At 39.4% G+C, this 19,051-nt stretch overlaps 2 pseudogenes across 1 annotated transcript; both read right to left on the bottom strand.

Annotated features, from left to right (window-relative positions):
• Positions 1 to 6,258: 6,258 nt before the first annotated feature.
• On the bottom strand, positions 6,259 to 8,022 carry LOC148863831 (serine carboxypeptidase-like 50 pseudogene; annotated as a pseudogene). Its single transcript, XR_016109167.1, has one exon. The product of XR_016109167.1 is annotated as a serine carboxypeptidase-like 50 pseudogene (transcript).
• Positions 8,023 to 11,018: 2,996 nt separating this feature from the next.
• On the bottom strand, positions 11,019 to 18,699 carry LOC148863832 (ABC transporter G family member 5-like; annotated as a pseudogene).
• Between the last annotated feature and the right edge of the window lie 352 nt (positions 18,700 to 19,051).

The raw sequence follows: 19,051 nt of genomic DNA on the forward strand, positions 1-19,051 counted from the left end.
AATTATATAAAATTAAATGAGTTGGATTCAACCTAAACCCGCTTTGACCTAATCTAACCCGCCCAAACCCATTAAATTTACATTTATGTACTTAAAACAAAAAACTTCCACTTCACAAATAAGTTGGGCATGGCTTGATGGTAATAGTAATTGCTAATTACACTAGTGGTGAAGGTTCAAATCACATTATATGCATGTTATTTTTACACAAGCGGGAAGCCATTTGGCTATGTGCAGGTTTCGGGTTTGATCGAACCACTTAGGTTCAAACTGGTCAGACCAACTTGAACTATCTAATTGGATTGTCTTCGAGCTAATCACATCAAGAGTGGTTGAATCGTTTGGATTCAAATCAATTCGGTTAGACTGGACTAGTCTGATTCAATCAATGGTGTATTGACTTGGATCAGCCCATATCAGGTTTGTGCACGGGTTTGGAATTAAATTGCCTTTTCAAAGTGGGTCAAGAGAAGTAAATTGGACAGGTTTGGATTTGTGTCGGGTTGTATAGATACGAGTCAGACCAGACGATCCAAATAGGGTCAAAGCAAGCGAGGGTGGATTTTGGGTCAAATTGGGGTTTGGGTCGAACCATCTTGTCAGGCCTCGTTTTGGATTTGGGTCGACCAAGATTGGCTTGTCTTGTGTTGGGTTTGGTTCAGATTGGGCTGGTAGACCCAAATGAACCGAACTGAGGTGATCGGGTCCGTTCATATTTAGACCAAGGAGGCGTTTGATAGATCTGAAATCTAAAAAGTTACAAAGATATTAAAAGTGTTTGAAATCTGAAACGAGACAACTATTTTTAGAGAGAGGGAGGGAGGGAGGGAGAGGACGGAACTTGTTGTTGCTAGTTTGTCGAAGGAGTTGTAGTGGCGCGAGAAGAAGAATAAAGGGAGAGAGAGAGAGAGAAGGTAGGAACAACATTTTCAAGGGTATTTTGGACTTTTGGCCATGTTTGAAATGCATCTAAATGCGTTTAGCGCCTGGCCCATGTTTTATTATTTTAGATTTGAAAATAATTTTCAGACCCAAATTCAAATACACTTCCAAACACCTTTGACGTCTGAAAAGCAACATTTTCAAATTTGAGAGGTTTGAAAAGTGTTGTAAAACACTATCCAAGTTGAGTAGGTCTGAACTTTGGTCAAACTGATTTGAATTTACATCAATTTGGGTGGTGTATTGATTCAAGAAAAAATTAATTTTAGTCAATAATTAATAGAAAATTAATTCATTAATTATAAACTATTTCATTCAAATGAAGAAAATTAAAAAAATTGTTAAGGAATTAATATTTATATCTTTAGTGGTTAACTCAATGGTTATTCACAACCCAACCCATTTAAATTGACCCAATAGGTGATCAACCCATTTCCAATCCACCAAGTAAATAGACGGATTGGGTGAGTTAGGTGGATTCAGCGGGTTGGGTGAAAAATTGCCATCCCACTTGAACAATAGCCAATCCATTTAAATTGACCCAATAGGTGATCAATCCATTTCCAATCCACCAAGTAAATAGACGGATTGGGTGAGTTAGGTGGATTCAGCGGGTTGGGTGAAAAATTGCCATCCCACTTGAACAATAGCCATATGAAAATCGAAGAACGGTTGTCCAGTCCAATTAATCAAATACCTCCTTGTATTGGATAAGAAATTTCTTTCATGAGGGTAACTTTGTAAAATAAGATCTAGGTTAGTACTTTATTTCAACCCAAAGCTATATATATGTGCATTTTAATTATAGAACCATCATCAAATATCATATTTTAGTAATTAAAATTTCCATTAGACCACAGAAAACAAATTTCCACGATCGAGCAATGACAGACCAAAAGGAAACAAAAGCACAACAGCAAAGTAAACAAAGGGAAAAAAACATAAACTAATGATTCCTGTTGGCTGTGCCTATGCTTCCCAAGCCTATCCTATGTGGCAATATCATCCCGCTAACCATCTAGGAACCTAACAAAACAGTTCTTGATCCAAGAAGCCCCTCAGAGTTGTAAAATGAGCTGCCATGTTTCAAGCCTCCTAACAAAACTAAATTTTATATTAATCTCTTCTACCAATTGTAAAATATCTTGAATAAGAAAAAAATCTCCTTCATGTAGACACTTGACGAGTTTGACAAACTGCTTATCATCAGCCACCCTCCACGATTGTCCTGTTAACACCCAACTTTTTAACCAAGACAATACCTTTTGCTATGATCACTTCAGTTTGTTGGAACAAATTGCCTGGACATGAGCCAGACTTAACAGCTTAACAGGAATCCTGACTATTTCTTACCACAACTGGAATTCTGCAGTATTTGAGCTAACAAAGCCACCGTCTATGTTAAGCTTTATCCGTCCTTGTTGTGGCAACCAAAAAATAGGCCTGATCTTTGCAAGTTTGGCTTCAAAACCATCTTACCTAAAAACATTTGATAAAGTAAGAAGGATTTATATTAGCATTCTCAATTCTCAAATAAAGCAAGATTATGGGATTTCTGAATGTTCCAAGTTTTAACTTCCAAAGAATCAAAACTGATTGTCACATGCTTAACCGTGATTCAAAAGATCCCTTGTGAAACCTGAAGTACCAATTTACCAAACCATGCACACCACACCTTACATGGTTTTCTCTTAGCAGATTGTAAAATTACCATTTATGCATGAACAAATGAAGGATATAAATTAAATTACATTTACTGATGCGGTAGTTTATTTTATGGTAAATCCCATAGTTGACAAGGTGTCTAAGTGACTCTGGGTGATCTAACAAAAAGGAAAGATGATTCTGAACATGATGTTTGTACTTTGTAATAGAAGAAATTCATTTAGTTTTTAATTCATTTCTATTCTTTTTCTTCATTTTTTTACTCTTAATTATTTGGTATTACTCGCCCATGCTGAGCACGGGCACCCCTCGCTAGTATTTATTTATAACACATGGGTTTGCAAATTTCAAACTTTCATGTAAATGACCAGTTAGTTTGATAATTATGGAATATAATCGTCAATAGTTAAATGGGTGGAGAATATATACTACCAGTCTGTCCACTGATGAGATCATTTTAGGTCCAGTTGGTGGAAATGGTTAAGGGCGTGCAAGTATGGTATTTATTCATGGTGGCATAGGTTCTTATAGAAGCACATGAGCCACGAACCAATCCATGCAAAGGGGCAGTTTCCCTATTATTTTCCTTGACCATGCATATATGTGCAATTGATAGTGGGCATGAATCAACCAGACCGGGTCCAGCTCTGACTTTGTGTCAGGCAAGGTGAATCCTGTGCCTACTCTAACAAAATCAGGCTAGATACTAAGAAAAATTGAACTGGGATTGTCTTATCGGCTATAGCTTCCAAAGAACCAGACTCCATGTTTGATAAGGGAATAAGTGCAGAGATAGTAAAGTTTCCTCTGCTATTTCTTTTGTTGGACAAGCTAGTCAAGAATCAGTCTTCGGTGTTCACAGCCCCCAACTCCCTTCTTTGTCTTTCTCAGAGTCTCATTCACTCAGATCGACACAGGCATCAAGTTTGGTGTAATATATTCGAGTACTGCTGAAGAACATACAAAGCCATATTATGGTCATACCACTACATTTTCATTAGATTCTAAATACTAGATTAAATACTCACCAGTGAATAGTAGTATTATGCCAAATTCTGTTTGTAACCTAATTTCTACATTGTCACCTTCGTGAACAGCAATTGTCTGTCCTGGAAACTCTCCATTTATTGTGAGAAGAGGCTTTGTGTGGCAGAGACGGGTCACATTCTTCCACTCTACCTGAAAAACAAATTATTGCATTTCAGCTCTTCCCTTTTGGTTGGAGAGAGAGAGAGAGAGAGAGAGAGAGAGAGAGAGAGAGAGAGAGAGAGAGACTGACTGAGAGATGTTTCTCCTTGCTTACATTGAAATGAAAGCGTTGTGGTTGGCAATGATGTAGATGGAAAAACCCCGATAAGTAACAAGACTCCCATCCATGCACAAAAAAGAGGGATCATTAGCAAACCATTAGAATGGTAGTAACTCTCCATCACCACCACTCCAAACACTCTGTACTATGAATTAAAGTTTACACATTGAGTTGCAGGTTTGCACTCCACATGCATATATATACGTTGATTTACATATTTTATACATGGAGAAACAGGATTGATGTAGCCAACCCTATATAGTTGGGACAAGGCTTAGGTAATGATGATGATGATGATCTACATATTTTGTATATGGATTGGTAGGTATGAGAGACAATGAACAGGTAAAATGAGCTTTTTCTGAATCAATATTTTAGGGAAGTCTCGCGATTCTTCTTTAAAGTAAGTTTTTAAGAAGAAGAGACAAGGCCTATTCTTCACTCCATCTACTGCTCCTCTCTTATTCATATAACATAATATTTTCACAGTTAGAATCTTTTCACAAGCACTTCTCCGTCTTGTTCATTTTTTTTTTTCTTTTCTGGTTATACTGTGGATTCTTCTACTATCAACAAATTGACCTTTCTGTTCTGGTCGGTTGGTGAAGTTGCAAAAGACCAACCAAGATTGGCAGAGCATCTATGGTAGATACCAGAACCATCATCCTTTAGTGTATTCTTGCCCTGTAATAAGCATAAATGTGGCTGTCGAACTTGTCAGTAGAATGGAACCTGGCAGGAAGCAATAGAAACAAGTAATCATATTTTCTTTCAATTCACTTGCAGAAAATGAGTCACAGTCTAGTTGATCACTTTATACACTTGTTGCCTAATATGGCATTTTAATGTTGAAACTACCTGGATATGACTGATTGAGAGATATGATATTTGGAGGAAGTTGATTCACAATGGCAATTAGAATATAGGCAATTATTCTAACTGTCCTCTCAAACTTTGTAAAATAAAACTTACTGACTTGACTTCTTCTGTTTGGGGGGGGGGGAAGGGTATATGGTGTAACCATATCAACCAAAAATTTGATGTGATAAGCCATTTTTGCAGTAGCAAGCGGTGTCTTTGGATTAGGCAAATTCGGTGTCAGTTGAAAATGCCAAGTGAAACAAATTAGAGTTTCATTTGAGTTAGGAATTAACAAACACTTGTTTTCTAGTAGGGGATTTTACAAATACAATAGTTACTGAGTTCAGGTTTTCAAACAACATAATGAATGAAGTAATCAAATTAGTGTTCTCTTGTATTTCCATAAAGGAGGTGGAGAATGAAACACAAATCCTCTTTGATTAGGTATTAGGTAATAGATTTTACCCTGATAAACCTAACTTTGATTACATTTCAGAACCAAACAACAGGAGTTTCTGTTATCCATTTATGAAAATCAACCATAATTTAACCGCCAAAGTGTGGGAGGATATAAAAAAACTCATTTACCTGGCAATTGGATCTTCCTAACTGTCTATTACGTGTGAGACCTTGGCCATGATTTGATTCATTTTCATATAGAAAAGCATGATGAAAACTAGTATTGACTCAGATACATGAGATACAGAAGCTGACTGGCCTTGTTGGCTTGGATGTAATGAGCTACTCTAACTGTCTATCCTATATATGAAATTTTCTTCTATGTAAAATATAATATCTTTCCTTCACTTCCTTTTCATCAGTTGAATGGTGAAGTTTAATTTAAGGAGAAAAAGGGCATAAGCATGATGATATCGTCAACCAAATTCAGTTGACAAATGGTTTAAGGAATGGCATTTGGTGACTTTGATTTAGTCAAACATGGTTGCAATTGGAAAAATGCTGAGCATGAACCTGTATAAAGTTCTAAACTGATTTTGGATGAGCAACCAAAAACATGCCAAAAAAAGCCTATGTGGGCTGGTGAGTTTATGACAGCATCAGTTTTTGACACGGATCTTACATATCGAAGGTGATTAAGTTTAGCTTAACATGAGGATGGGTGAATTAGGAACTTTTTCCTCTATTTCACAGAAGATGGTGGAGAATACTGAACCAAGTAAATCAATAGCTGAGAAACAACCATGTGGTTGAGACAAAAGCTACATAAAAGTGGTAACATTGGTATGGCAGGCCCGTGGTTTATTAGACCAACTTTCAGTGAGACAATTTCCATGATATCTCATCTTGTAGATTTTACCCTGATAAACATAACAACCATCACATTTTAGAACCAAGCAATAAGAAATTCCAGCATCCACATTTATGATATCTAAATATATGTTTAAGTGTGACATAAATAGCCTGAGAGAAATACTGAAATTGAATAGACCAATAAAAGGTAAGACAGTATAAACTCCCCCTTTGGCTGATAAAATATTCTACTAATTGTCATTATGAAAAGATTATATAGTAGCTTAGTTCTGAATCTATCAAACAGAAAGCGCTCTCCCATGCATGAATTGCTACATTTTCATAATAGAAGAACATAACGAAATTTCAAAGGGAACCCCTGAAGTTAGATGTTGGAACTCTCCTTTATCCATCTGCAAACAATCCCCTCTCCAAAATCCAGTCCTCGATCATTGCTTGAGAGCTCAAGGACTGATCAGCAGGGACAAGGTGCCCTGCCCCTGAAACAACAACATGAGTCAAGCTCCCCCATTTCTGCACGTACCCGGCAAGCTGTTGGTTTACTTTCCAGACCTTCCTTTCTGCCATTAGAAATCTCTCCAAGCCATCCCATTGCAATTCCTTCACCCACGCTTCCGTCGAAACTACCCCATCTCTCAAATCGAACTGCCCCTGGTACAGCAAAACCTTACTCTTCTTCACCAACTCTTCGACCATGAATTTCACACTCTTCATCACATCTTCGTGCAAAGCTGCCTTCACAGCCTTGCTGCAGTCTTCCCAAACTATGGATGTCTCCACGCCCAATGCCTTCTTCACCTCTTCCATCTGCAAGAAAGCATGAACCACATCGGTTTCATAAGGCTTCATCCTCCTCAGATCATACAAAGTGCCCAACCCTGTGACGTTTTGCAGCCAATGCAAGACCCTATTACGTGCATTCGTCGCTTCACTCCAATTCCCCCCTTGGATCAACCTCACAGCTTGGGACTTAAATTCCTCGAGCTGGTTCTTCTGTTTCTCATTGATCAGGCCAGAGAAGTATGCAGTCACAGCATGGGTGGCCACTTGAGTAACGGGGTCAGTCATCCCATTCCCTATTGCAACTCCCCTTAAGTTGAACCGGCGGGAAACGGGCAGAAGAGAATTTTGTTGAAGGATGAAGTACCCAATTGCAGGAACATATTTTCCGGCATAACTCTCACCAGTGATGTAAATTGGGCGAGACTTGAACAATGGATATAAGGAGATAAACGCATGGAGTGCAACAAAGAGATGCTTGGCAACGGTGTCTTGATCCTTGGGTATCTCTTCAAATGTAGAGGCAACACTGAACCCAGTTCCAATTGGGTTATCAAGGAAAAGCAGGCCGAATCTATGATTCCAAGCACCGGGATTTGGTTTGAGAATTGGGTCTTCGCCATCCTTGTAATCGGAATTCAAACGCCAAGGGCCGAGCTCAAAGAAGTTACCGAGCAAGGAGGAGCAGCCGGGGCCGCCTTGGAGCCAAACGAGGAGCGGAGTTTGAGAGGGAACTGAAAGGGGACTTCGGGCTTCATAGAAGGCAAAGAAAATGGCGGAATTAGAGGTTGAATTGACTGGAAGGTACCCGGTTTTGGTCGGAAGGGCTTCTTCAGGAAAGAGAGGAGCTGTGTTTGCCGGAAGACTGGCCGAAAAGAGGTAGAAAAAGCAGAAGACGATGAAGTGGGAGAGCTTGACGATAAAGTTGGCGCTTGACTCCATTTACTGGTGCCAGTCCTCTGCGAGCGTACGCGGCCTCAAGGAATTACGAGGGACGTGCTCCATTTGGTTTTGACTGTTACCCGACCCACCCTTATATGATACACCTATAATCAACGGGTCAGGTTTAGTATACGTCTACGGTTACGGTTTACCCTACTCCGATCAACTAGTAGGAATGGCAGGGGATCATATTCTCCGTCCCCGTCCCCGACTCGATCTCCGCTGGGCATAAAAGTTGTTTCCATGGCTCCATCCCGATCCCCGATCGGAATAGGTTTTTTGCAGGAACCAAATTTTCGAAATGTTTTTAATTAATAGTCTTTTCTGAAAAATAAATTTATTAAAATAAATAAAAAATTTAAAATAAAAATAATGTATTAAATATGTTTTGATATATATATAATTGGGGTAGGGGTAGGGTGAAGATCTTAATCCCCATCCCCATTCTTGACCCTGATTGAAGATCCCTATTAATCTCCATCCCCAACTCCATCGGGTTGGGAAAATCGGGTCCCTACCGATTGGCATGCCTATATGGGTGTTACTAATGTTTATCTCAAAAATATGTCTGCACAGCAAACAGATCGGCTCGCCGATGTTTAGAGTCAAATCCAATCTTGAGATATTATTTCTAATGTTGCATTTTACTACTAAAAAATTAAATTAAAATTAACTAAAATGTTTTATTTTATTGATCATTGATGGAATGAATTAAAAATAGATTCAATGAGATTTGAATTTCATGAGCTAGTAATGAAAAATGTGGTATTTCAATTTGTAAGTAATGTAATTTGTCATCATCAGAAGCCCTAGATAAGAACTAAGTAGAGAAACCCCAAGCAGAGGGAATACAACGATCACGTTGGATAAGATGATAAACAATGTTTAAGGTATTAGAGCAACCAAGACACCCCATTAATGGTATGACAACACTTTACAAAGGCAATGTAAGTTCATACACTTGCAATGAACACAAAATGCCATTTAAGACTTGCGAGAACATAAAATACCTTATGTGACTTGTGATAAGCATAAAGTGCCATCCAAGACCTACAATGGGCATAACACGACATCACAATCCTGTGATGGACACAAAACACCATCCGCACCCTGCGATGAGCATAGAATAGCAGCATATGCTGTGATGAATGTTAGACAAAGTTCAAAGCTGGCAATACCTATTCATAAGCGACTTATGCGTCTTACAATCACGTCAAACTATGACAAATTGACAAGGCGCCTCAAGGATGGCTAATGAGACGCTCGACTACGTTATCCGAGCAAACACCTTATCCCTAACACATGGCCATGAGAAAACCCATGAAAGGGTGTAACAAGCACATACTATATGAGAATCCTCAAGAAAAAAGAGACTTTATTCCTAGAGGATCTCGTTGGACACGTGACAAAATTTTAGTAGACTTTATTCAATAATTAATGTAAGAATAAAGATCACTTTTCCTAATATGAAAATTTCTCTTTTAGACTCCTCTCCTTGTAACCTTGGAATTACCTCAATAAAAAGGTAAGAGACAAGCCACATGATACAAGAATTCTTGGAATTCACTAGTTGAAACCCTAAACCTTTTTCTCCTCCAGAGAATTAAGCATACCCTCAACCCTGACTTGAAACCGATCTCATCTTCATCCTTTAAGGAACCATTCTCTATCATCTTACCACGGACCGAGAGATTACTTGGAATGAACATATCTATTTCTTTTATCCTTTTTACTAATGTGACAATTGTTTTGATTTCCAAAACAAAATCATACACATCGCCGAACGCACCCTACTTTTTTATCTGGGTGAAATTTAAATCTAGTTGAATCAATTATTATTATTATTATTATTATTATTATTATTATTATTATTATTATTATTATTATTATTATTATTTTGGTTTATTGAGCTGTACAATGAGGGGAAATTGGATTTGCTCTTCGTTGAACGCCCCTCACACCAACTTTAGAGCACATCGCAGCTAAGAATTGGGAGCATTTTCTATTAGGGCTAGTTACGGGTCTTGTTGGGTGCGTTTATTGATGTTTTTCCAACTGATCCGACTTAGTCGGGTTACCTAAAATTGAAACTGAAACCGACCCCGTGTTAAGCAAAACCGACATGATCGGTTTGAGTTGGTTTGTGTCGGTTTTGGCTCTACTTAGTGGTGATTTAGTTGTTGTTCAAGTGTTCATTTTTGGCTCTACATTCCCAAAGGAAACCAGCATTTCTTTGATGTTTTGTGACTCATCCATGGATCCAGTTGTGGAGGGAGCAGAGTTTGAGAGACAACTTAGTTAAGTAGGTTGTAATTAGGATAGAAACAACTTAGTTAAGTAGGAACTAAGTAGGTTGTAACTACTAACTAGGAACTAACTACTAAGTCGGTTCGGTTCGGGTCGGTTTTGATTTTCACACATGAAAATCGAAACCGAACCGAATCATCAGTTTATGATTTTTTATAACCCGAAACCGATCGGTGCTGAAAAAATCCGGCCGACTTGGGTTGGGTTGGTCCGGGTTGGTCGATTTAGTCAGATTGGATCTTCGAACAGCCCTATTTTCCATGAATGATAATATACAAATACGGGAGAGATATTCCCGATGTGTGACTAGATGACTGTAAGGTAAGTGCGATGAACACTTTGTGAGAAGTATATCAAAACTCCATCAAGGGGATCCACTTTATATTTTGTATATATATTTACACCGTACATATTTGTATTTGCACCAAACTGAGCCTAATCAATTTATAATTGGTTCTATAATATTAGACCTAAAAACCAACCCATTATGAGTTTGGTTCTGTCTGGATGGGTAAACCCGCGAATGGGAGAAGGACACATCGACCATCCCAACGTTAACGTGTGTTTGAGCATTAACATGGTTTGGTTGGTTCAATCGGACACAAACTTGTTACAACAAAAGGGGTTTTAAATATGGTTTTTAAAGCGAATTGGTTAGGGGTCCAGTTATCAGTTCAAACGGTCCGATTGTTCAACCCGAACGGTTGGCCCGTTTTGACAAAAAATAAAAAATTTTGAAAATTTGAAAAACGGTCAAAACTATTCGAACGGTTAACCGGCCGGTTAAGTGGTTTGCTTACCAAAATCAACGGTTTTGGGGGAAAACGGAACCAGTAAGGTGACCGGTTTCTTATTTTTTTGGTCCGACCGTCCGGTCCGATCTAGTTTTGAAAACCATGGTTTTAAACCTCATTTCTTCATTTTTCTTTCCTGTTTCCCCTCAAGAGCTCCTTCCACCGAACCCTACTCTTCCTCCATCAGCGGCAACAGAGCTCCGGCAGTTCATCGGTGGCAACAAGGAGAACCCGTGTTCTTCTTCTCTTCTTCTTCTCCTCTTCTTGAGACTCCTCCGAGAGCACCTACATCTAAGTATGACTTAAGCAATAAATAAACCAGGATGAAGCAAATCATGAGCACAACGTTCCTCTACTTACTCTCATTTCCAAACCCTTCTTCTCTAAGAACATCCTCACCACTTATGACACAAGTACCCAACATGTAATCCAAGCATTTCCTTGAACCAGAGAACTCATTTAGCAAGAACCCTTCAAAAGGATACTTGAAAAGCGAAATGCAATGCATGAAGATCCAATAATTTGGAATCTCATTCTTTTATATGAAGTAGCCGGAGAACAGGAAGAATTGTTGATAGTGCTTCAAACTAAGTGGATTTAGTGGGCGAGTTACTTCCAAATTGTTAGGCATTATTTTGAGTTAGTGAGCCATGTTTTTTCCACTTTCTAATTTAATTGCTTATTTTTAGCTAAGGTTAGTTCAGCTATAAGTCTATATATTTGGACCTCTGATGTTGTTTTTTTACATGAAGAAAATTGAAATCAAAGTGGCTTTGTTTCCAAATTAGAATTTATGTTCTTTTTTCCCAACAATTTCTTTGGCATCAGAGCCATGTTGGGTCTTTATCTGGGCAAAGGGTAAAGTAAGAGAAAAGAGAGTTCTGCCATAGGAAGCAACGGAGCCAATTCATCAGCTCTGCCCCTAATTTTAGTCTTCAAAGGGGAGAATTATCACTTCTGGAGTCTCAAAATGAAGACCATGTTCAAGTCTAAAGAGCTATGGGACTTGGTGGAGAAGGGATTTGAAGACACAAATCCAACCGAGCCTGATCAACGGTTGCGAGAAACCCGTAAGAAGGATGCAAAGGCTCTGTTCCTCATTCAACAAGCCCTTGATGAAGAAATTTTTCCCAGAATTGCAGCAGCTAGCACCTCCACTCAAGCATGGGAGATTCTGAAGCAAGAATTCTTGGGTGACAAGAAGGTAATTACTGTTAAATTACAGACTCTTCGTCGTGATTTTGAAACATTGGCCATGAAAGAAAAAGAATATGTGCAAGTATTTTTGTCTAAGGTGTCTAGGATTGTTAATCATATGAAGTCATATGGTGAAAGTGTTAGCAATGAAACTGTTGTGAGTAAGGTTTTGAAGAGCCTAACCTCAAAGTTTGATCATGTAGTTGCTGCAATTGAAGAGTCTAAGGACTTGTCTACTTATACTTTTGATGAATTAATGAGTTCTCTGTTAGCCCATGAAGTTAGACTAAGCAGATCCTATGAAAAGGTTGAGGAGAAGACTTTTCATGTTAAGGGGGAGTCTTTCTACATGGGAAAGTCAGAAAATTCTAGAGGCCGGGGACAGAGCAGAGGTGGTCGAGGTCGTGGTGGCGGCAAAGGAAGAGGCCAATTTGGTGATCAACGCCAACACAAAAGCACCATCCAATGCCGATATTGCAAGAAATTGGGTCACAAAGAAGTAGATTGTTGGACCAAGCAGAAAGATGAGCAGAAACAAGCCAATTTTACAGAGAAAGTTGAAGAGGAAAGCAAGCTATTCATGGCTCATTCTCCTATTGATGATGCTTCCAAAGGAGTTTGGTTTTTGGACAATGGATGCTCCAACCATATGTCTGGAACAAAGTCTCTTTTTAAAGAACTTGACAAGTCACAGAAAAGTGAAGTTCAACTCGAAGACAACAAGTAAATGCAAGTTGAAGGGAAAGGTACAATTGCCATCAAAACCTCACAAGGTAATGTAAAACTCCTCCATGATGTGCAATATGTTCCTAATTTAGCTCATAATTTGTTGAGTGTTGAGCAATTGATGGATGGTGGATACCCTATTTTGTTTGATGATGGTCGTTGTTCTGTCCAAGATAAGAAAACAAGGCACAAAATAGTTAGCATTCCTATGGCACAAAATAAAATGTTTCCGTTAGAAGTCTCTGAAGTCAGAGATTGTGCCTTGATAGCAAGAGCTAGTGATGCAAAAATGTGGCATTTGCGTTATGGGTATTTAAATGTGAAAGGGCTGAAATTGTTGGCTCAAAAAAATATGGTTGTTGGGTTGCCAAAAATTGATGATCTTGATTTTTGTGAAGGCCGTGTTTATGGGAAACAAAGTAGAAATTCATTTCCTGTAGACAAGTCATGGAGGGCTTCTGATTGTCTTGAATTGGTACATGCTGATGTGTGTGGACCAATGAGTATTGAATCATTTGGTGGAAGCAAATATTTTTTGTTATTTACTGATGATTATAGCCACATGGGTTGGGTGTATTTCTCGAAATTCAAATCAGAAACTTTTGAAACTTTCAAGAAATTCAAAGCATTAGTGGAGAAGCAAAGTGGATGTTGTATAAAGGCACTCCATTCTGATAGGGGTGGTGAATTTACTTCTAATGAATTTAATGTTTTTTGTGAGGAAATGGCATTCACAGGGAGTTGACGGCATCGTACACACCAGAGCAAAATGGTGTGACTGAGCGGAAGAATCAAACGGTGGTTGAAATGGCAAGAAGCATGACAAAAGCAAGTGGTGTTCCAAATCAGTTCTGGGCAGAAGTAGTGGCAACAATAGTTTATCTTCTCAATATCTCACCTACAAAGTCTGTCATGAACCGGACCCCATATGAAACTTGGAAAGGTAGGAAGCCACGGGTAAGCCACTTGAAAATTTTTGGTTGTATACCCTATGCCTTGGTTACTTCTCCAACCCGCAACAAACTTGATGAAAAATCAAAAAAATGCATTTTTGTTGGTTATAGCCCTCAATCCAAAGCATATAGGTTGTATAACCCTATGGGTGGCAAAGTAATTATTAGCAGGGATGTTAAAGTTCATTAAAGAAGAAACTTGGGCCTGGAACAATGACAATGCAACACCTACAGCACCACAAGTTACAGAAGATGCTAGTATAACTCCTGTACCAGAACCTCCAGAACCAGCTAGTCCATATGCTGGTAGTAGCATCTCAACCATTTACTCATCTCCCCCCAGCAACAGTAGCGCATCTACTCCAACAAGCTTGCAGTCCTCATCTTCAAGTTCCTCTAGTGAAACACCTCCAAGAAAATTCAGATCATTGAGGGATATTTATGCTTCATGTAGCTTTTCTTTGTATGTTTCAGACCCCACTTGTTATGATGAAGCTGCAGATAGCCAAGTTTGGCAGGACGCAATGAAAGAAGAGATGTCGGCCATTGAAAGAAATAAAACTTGGGAATTGAGCAATCTACCGAAAGGCAATAATGTTATTGGGCTCAAGTGGGTGTATAGAACAAAGTATCATGCTAATGGTACTATACAGAAACACAAAGCTTGGTTGGTGGTGAAAGGGTACTCTCAGCAGCAAGGTATTGACTTCGAAGAAACCTTTTCTCCGGTTGCTTGCTTTGAAACGATAAGAACCTTTCTAGCCTTTGCTGGACAATTAAATTGCGTTGTGTACCAATTTGATGTTAAATCCGTCTTTTTGAATGGAGAACTTGATGAAGAGGTGTATGTTTCTCAACCTGAAGGTTTTGTTAGTGACGATGACAACAAAGTTTACAGGTTAAAGAAGGCTTTATATGGCCTAAAGTAAGCCCCACGAGCATGGTATAGGAAATAGACTCCTACTTTCAAGAGAATGGATTTGAAAGGAGTAAAAATGAGCCAACACTTTATGTGAAGAAGCAAGGTAACTCTGATTTTTTGGTGGTGTGTCTTTATGTTGATGACATAATTTATACGAGATCTTGTGAGTCTCTTGTTGAGGAATTTAAGTCTTGCATGATGAAAAATTTTGATATATCAGATTTGGGTTTGTTGCTTTATTTTCTTGGTTTGGAGGTCAACCAAAGTGCAGATGGGATTTTTATTTCTCAAAGAAAATATGCTAATGATTTGTTGAAAATGTTCAATATGTTAAACTGCAAAGCAGCTCCAACTCCCATGAATGTGAATGAGACACTCATAGCTAATGATGGCACTGGAATGACGAGTGTGAAGTATTTCAGAAGTATGGTTGGCGGTTTAAACTACTTGTCTCACACAAGACCTGATATAGCATTCCCTGTCAGCGTTGTCTCTAGGTTTATGCATACCTCAACAATACATCACCTCGGGGCAGCAAAGAGGATCCTTCATTATGTTGCTAGAGCTGTTGATTTTGGAATTTGGTACTCAAAAGTATTAGATTTTAAACTTTTGGGTTTTACTGACAGTGTCTGGGCAAGTTGCTTGGATGATAGAAAAAGCACCTTGGCTATGTTTTCTCCCTTGGTTCGGGTCCTCTTTCATGGAGTTCAAAGAAGCAAGAGATTGTGGCCTTGTCATCATCAAAAGCGGAATATGTTGTTGCAACAACATCCGTTTGTCAAGCAGTTTTGCTAAGGAGATTGTTAGCTAATTTTTGCCAAGTTCAAGAAGGTGCAACTCAAGTGTTTTGTGACAACAAGGCAACCATTTTTATGGCGAAAAATCCAGCTTTCCACAGCAGAACAAAGCACATTGATATTCGCTATCATTTCATCCAAAATCTAGTTGCTGAAGGAACAATAGCAATGAAGCACTGTGGATCAATGAGTAAGTAGCTGATGTTCTTACCAAGTCACTGCCACATGCCAAACATGAGTACTTTAGATTGCAGATGGGAGTAACAAGTTTTGAAACAAGGGGGAGTGTTGATGGTGCTTCAAACTAAGTGGACTTAGTGGGTGAGTTACTTCCAAATTGTTAGGCACTATTTTGAGTTAGTGAGCCATGTTTTCCCACTTTGTAATTTAGTTACTTTTTTTTAGCTAAGGTTAGTTCAACTGTAAGTCTATATATTTGGACCTCTGATTTTGTTTTTTTGCATGAAGAAAATCGAATTTGAAGTGGCTTTGTTTTCAAATTAGAATTTCTGTTCTTTTTTCCCAACAAGAATGACCCCAAAACGCCAGATACCACCGAGTTACCAATGATGAAATTTGGCACAAGGGCGCTGAAACAAACCACAACCGAATTTGCTGTGTAGAGAATCAACCAGATCAATGTAGCAGGAAATACATGAATTCCATGAAGTTCCGATTAAGACCCACCAACCAATACAGTGGAATGGAAAATAACAGAGCCAGTATGAGAATAAATGGCAGGAAAACAAGCCCATTGGCGATTTCATAAGATGAGATCCTATAGCTTCCAAAGGCTGTCTCCCTCATCAAGATATCCCTCTCTTGCAGGAAAATGGGTAGAGCTTCTGTGGTGGAAGATAACAAGAATGTCAATGTAAATGCAAACAGACCTACTCTTTCTTCGGCACCCACAGGATCATCTTTCAGATCATATATAAAAGATTGAACCCAAGACCAGCCAGGCGATCAGCATTTGAATTGTTCTACGGGCAAAGAGCTCCTTGGTTCGAAAGATGTTCTTTGAGAACCTATGTGTCAGCACAATCGTTTCTCGTAATCTAGAGTTAGCAAAACCGCAAGGAAGATCGATCCCAACATGAACTACTTCTTCATCAACTACCTTAGATTGTTGAAACAACTGCTGCAGAGTGAACCTACCACTTCTGAACTCACCTTCATCCCCTCTCCTGGGTGGTTGCGGCAATTGTGGTTGTTCTCGTTGCTGTTGTTGAAGGGTTTCAATGGCATCAATGGCGTAGTCGGCGACATTAACCTGAAGAGGGAGTTGCAAACCCATGGACCGTAAATGCATGCTCAGCCGATCTACAGTCCCGTGGTGCAGGACACAGCCATTGGCCAACAAAAGAACTGAATTGAAGAACTTCACGATTCGGAACCCAGGCTGATGAACACTGAGAATTGTCGTCCTACCCCTCGTCTCAGCCATGGTCTTCAGCAGCATGTCCATGATTTGGTTATTGGGATTTTAGTATATAAGGGCAACTTTTGGGTCCCAACTCCTAACACTGTTCATTTTCTTCTTCTTATAATCCATTCATCAGGGCCGCTGCCCCCGCCGCCTCCGGCAACGTTGTCGGAGATGGGCGGTGGCGGCAGCGCTGGTGGTAGTCATTGACCAGCTCTGCATTTCCCCTGCTCGTAGTTTTTGCGGATTTTCAATCTATTTATCAATGATTTTGATTCAAGTTATTCCGTTATTAATTAACCCAGTTCTGCACTTCCCCTGCTCGCAGTTTTTGTAAACGACAAGAACCAGATGAACGTGTTAGATGTGAACAAGACAAACTACGAGACGTGCAACGAGAACCATCCGGTTCACAATTGGACCACTGACACAAGGAGAGATGTGGTTCCACTCAATGTCACCAAGACATACTACTTCATCAGTGGCAAAGGATTCTGCTACGGCGGCATGAAAGTCGTCGTCCACGTCGAGAAACTGCCTCCACCGCCAGCATCTTTGCCGGAGAAGACCAAGAATGGGTCTCCGTCCAATTACGGAAGCCAGATTATTTTGCCAGCTGTGTTCGCCAGTGTTGCACTCTTGTGGGACAACTTCATTGGGTTTTGGTACTAGTAAGACGTAACCAACTGCCCCACGCTCCCCCGTCCCTAGCTTGAGTTTGTGAAGGAGAGTTTGATTATAAATGTTTGAATGAAGTTTTTAGAAGGAAGGGAATTTCAAATTTGTACTCTGTAACAGTGATTGCGGTCTTTTGTTAATTGATGTCCCGCAATTTAAAACAGCGATGATTGTAGAGCTGAGCGTCAAGGAGGAAGAAAGCGTCGGTGGATTGGATCATTGAAATGTTTGTTTATTTATTTATTTAGTCATAGAAGGTAAGAGTGTAACACAACACAGTCAACCAGTGTCGGAGGCAGGCAGGTGGTTGGAAGTGGCATTCAAATCCACCAGTACCGCCGCTGCCGCCGCCACCTCCGCCCACCTCCAATAACGTTATTGGAAGTGGAGGTGAAGGTGGGCGGAGGTGGCGGCGTTGGGCAGAGGCAGAGGTAGAGGCGGAGGTGGGCGGAGGTATTGCCAGATGTTGCTGAATGCGGTGATGCTGATGAATGGTTTGTAAGAGGAAGAAGATGAACAACGTTTTTGCCCTTAATTGATATTATTTTTAAAAAGTTAACATATTTTTTAAATTTTATTAAAAATATTACTTTTATTGATATTTGGACTCAAAAGTTACACTTATCAGCTATAATCCCGTTATTATTTACAGGAGATGTTCCCAATGTACGGTGGGATGTGCCTATGAGGTTGTTGTGAGGCACCTTGTGTGAGGAGCAGATCCCAATTACACGTCAACGCCAATTGACACATGTCGTTTCTCGCCACTTGAGATGCCACGAACTCGATCATCGCCTATTCAGGCCCCCGCGACATGGCTTAGGCCTAGCTCCTCCACCAATGACTTCACCCTAGAGAAAAGGAGAAGAAGAAGAGAAGAGGAGAAAAAGAACATTGGTTCTCCTTGTCATCGTTGGAGGTCTCTTTATCACCGTCGATGAATCGCCAGAGATCTGTCACCACGAATGGAGGAAGGGTAGGGTTTGGTGGAAGGAGCTCTCCAGGGGTAACAAGAAAGAAAATAAAAAAAAATGAGGTTTAAAACCCCTTTTATTGTGATTGGTTCATGTTCGATTGAACCAACCAGACCGCATTAACATTGGGATTGTCGACGTGTCCTCCCATTCACAGGTTCATGCATCTAGTGCACCCACGGGTGCATAGAACGTGGACTCGATAATCAGGTTTGATGTGACTATATTTGACTTCTGCAATTATCTATGATAATAACAACTTCAAACTTCATTTTTTGTTCATTACTAAAAAAGAACCCCATTTTTTATAATACCTTAATGAAAATGACAATAAATATTGAATTATTTATATATTAATAAAAGAAGTGTTTTTGAATAAATTATCTTATACACTATTTATGGCATTTAACCTTTTAGACATACTAGTAAACATGTATGTGCATTTTCACGTGGCAGTATCTTTAAGATAAAACTATTTATAATTGATGGATAATTTTTAGATA

Source organism: Nelumbo lutea, chromosome 3 (genome assembly GCF_056320005.1).
Source record: "Nelumbo lutea isolate HS-2025 chromosome 3, American lotus-T2T, whole genome shotgun sequence".
NCBI classification, from domain to species: Eukaryota; Viridiplantae; Streptophyta; class Magnoliopsida; order Proteales; family Nelumbonaceae; genus Nelumbo; species Nelumbo lutea.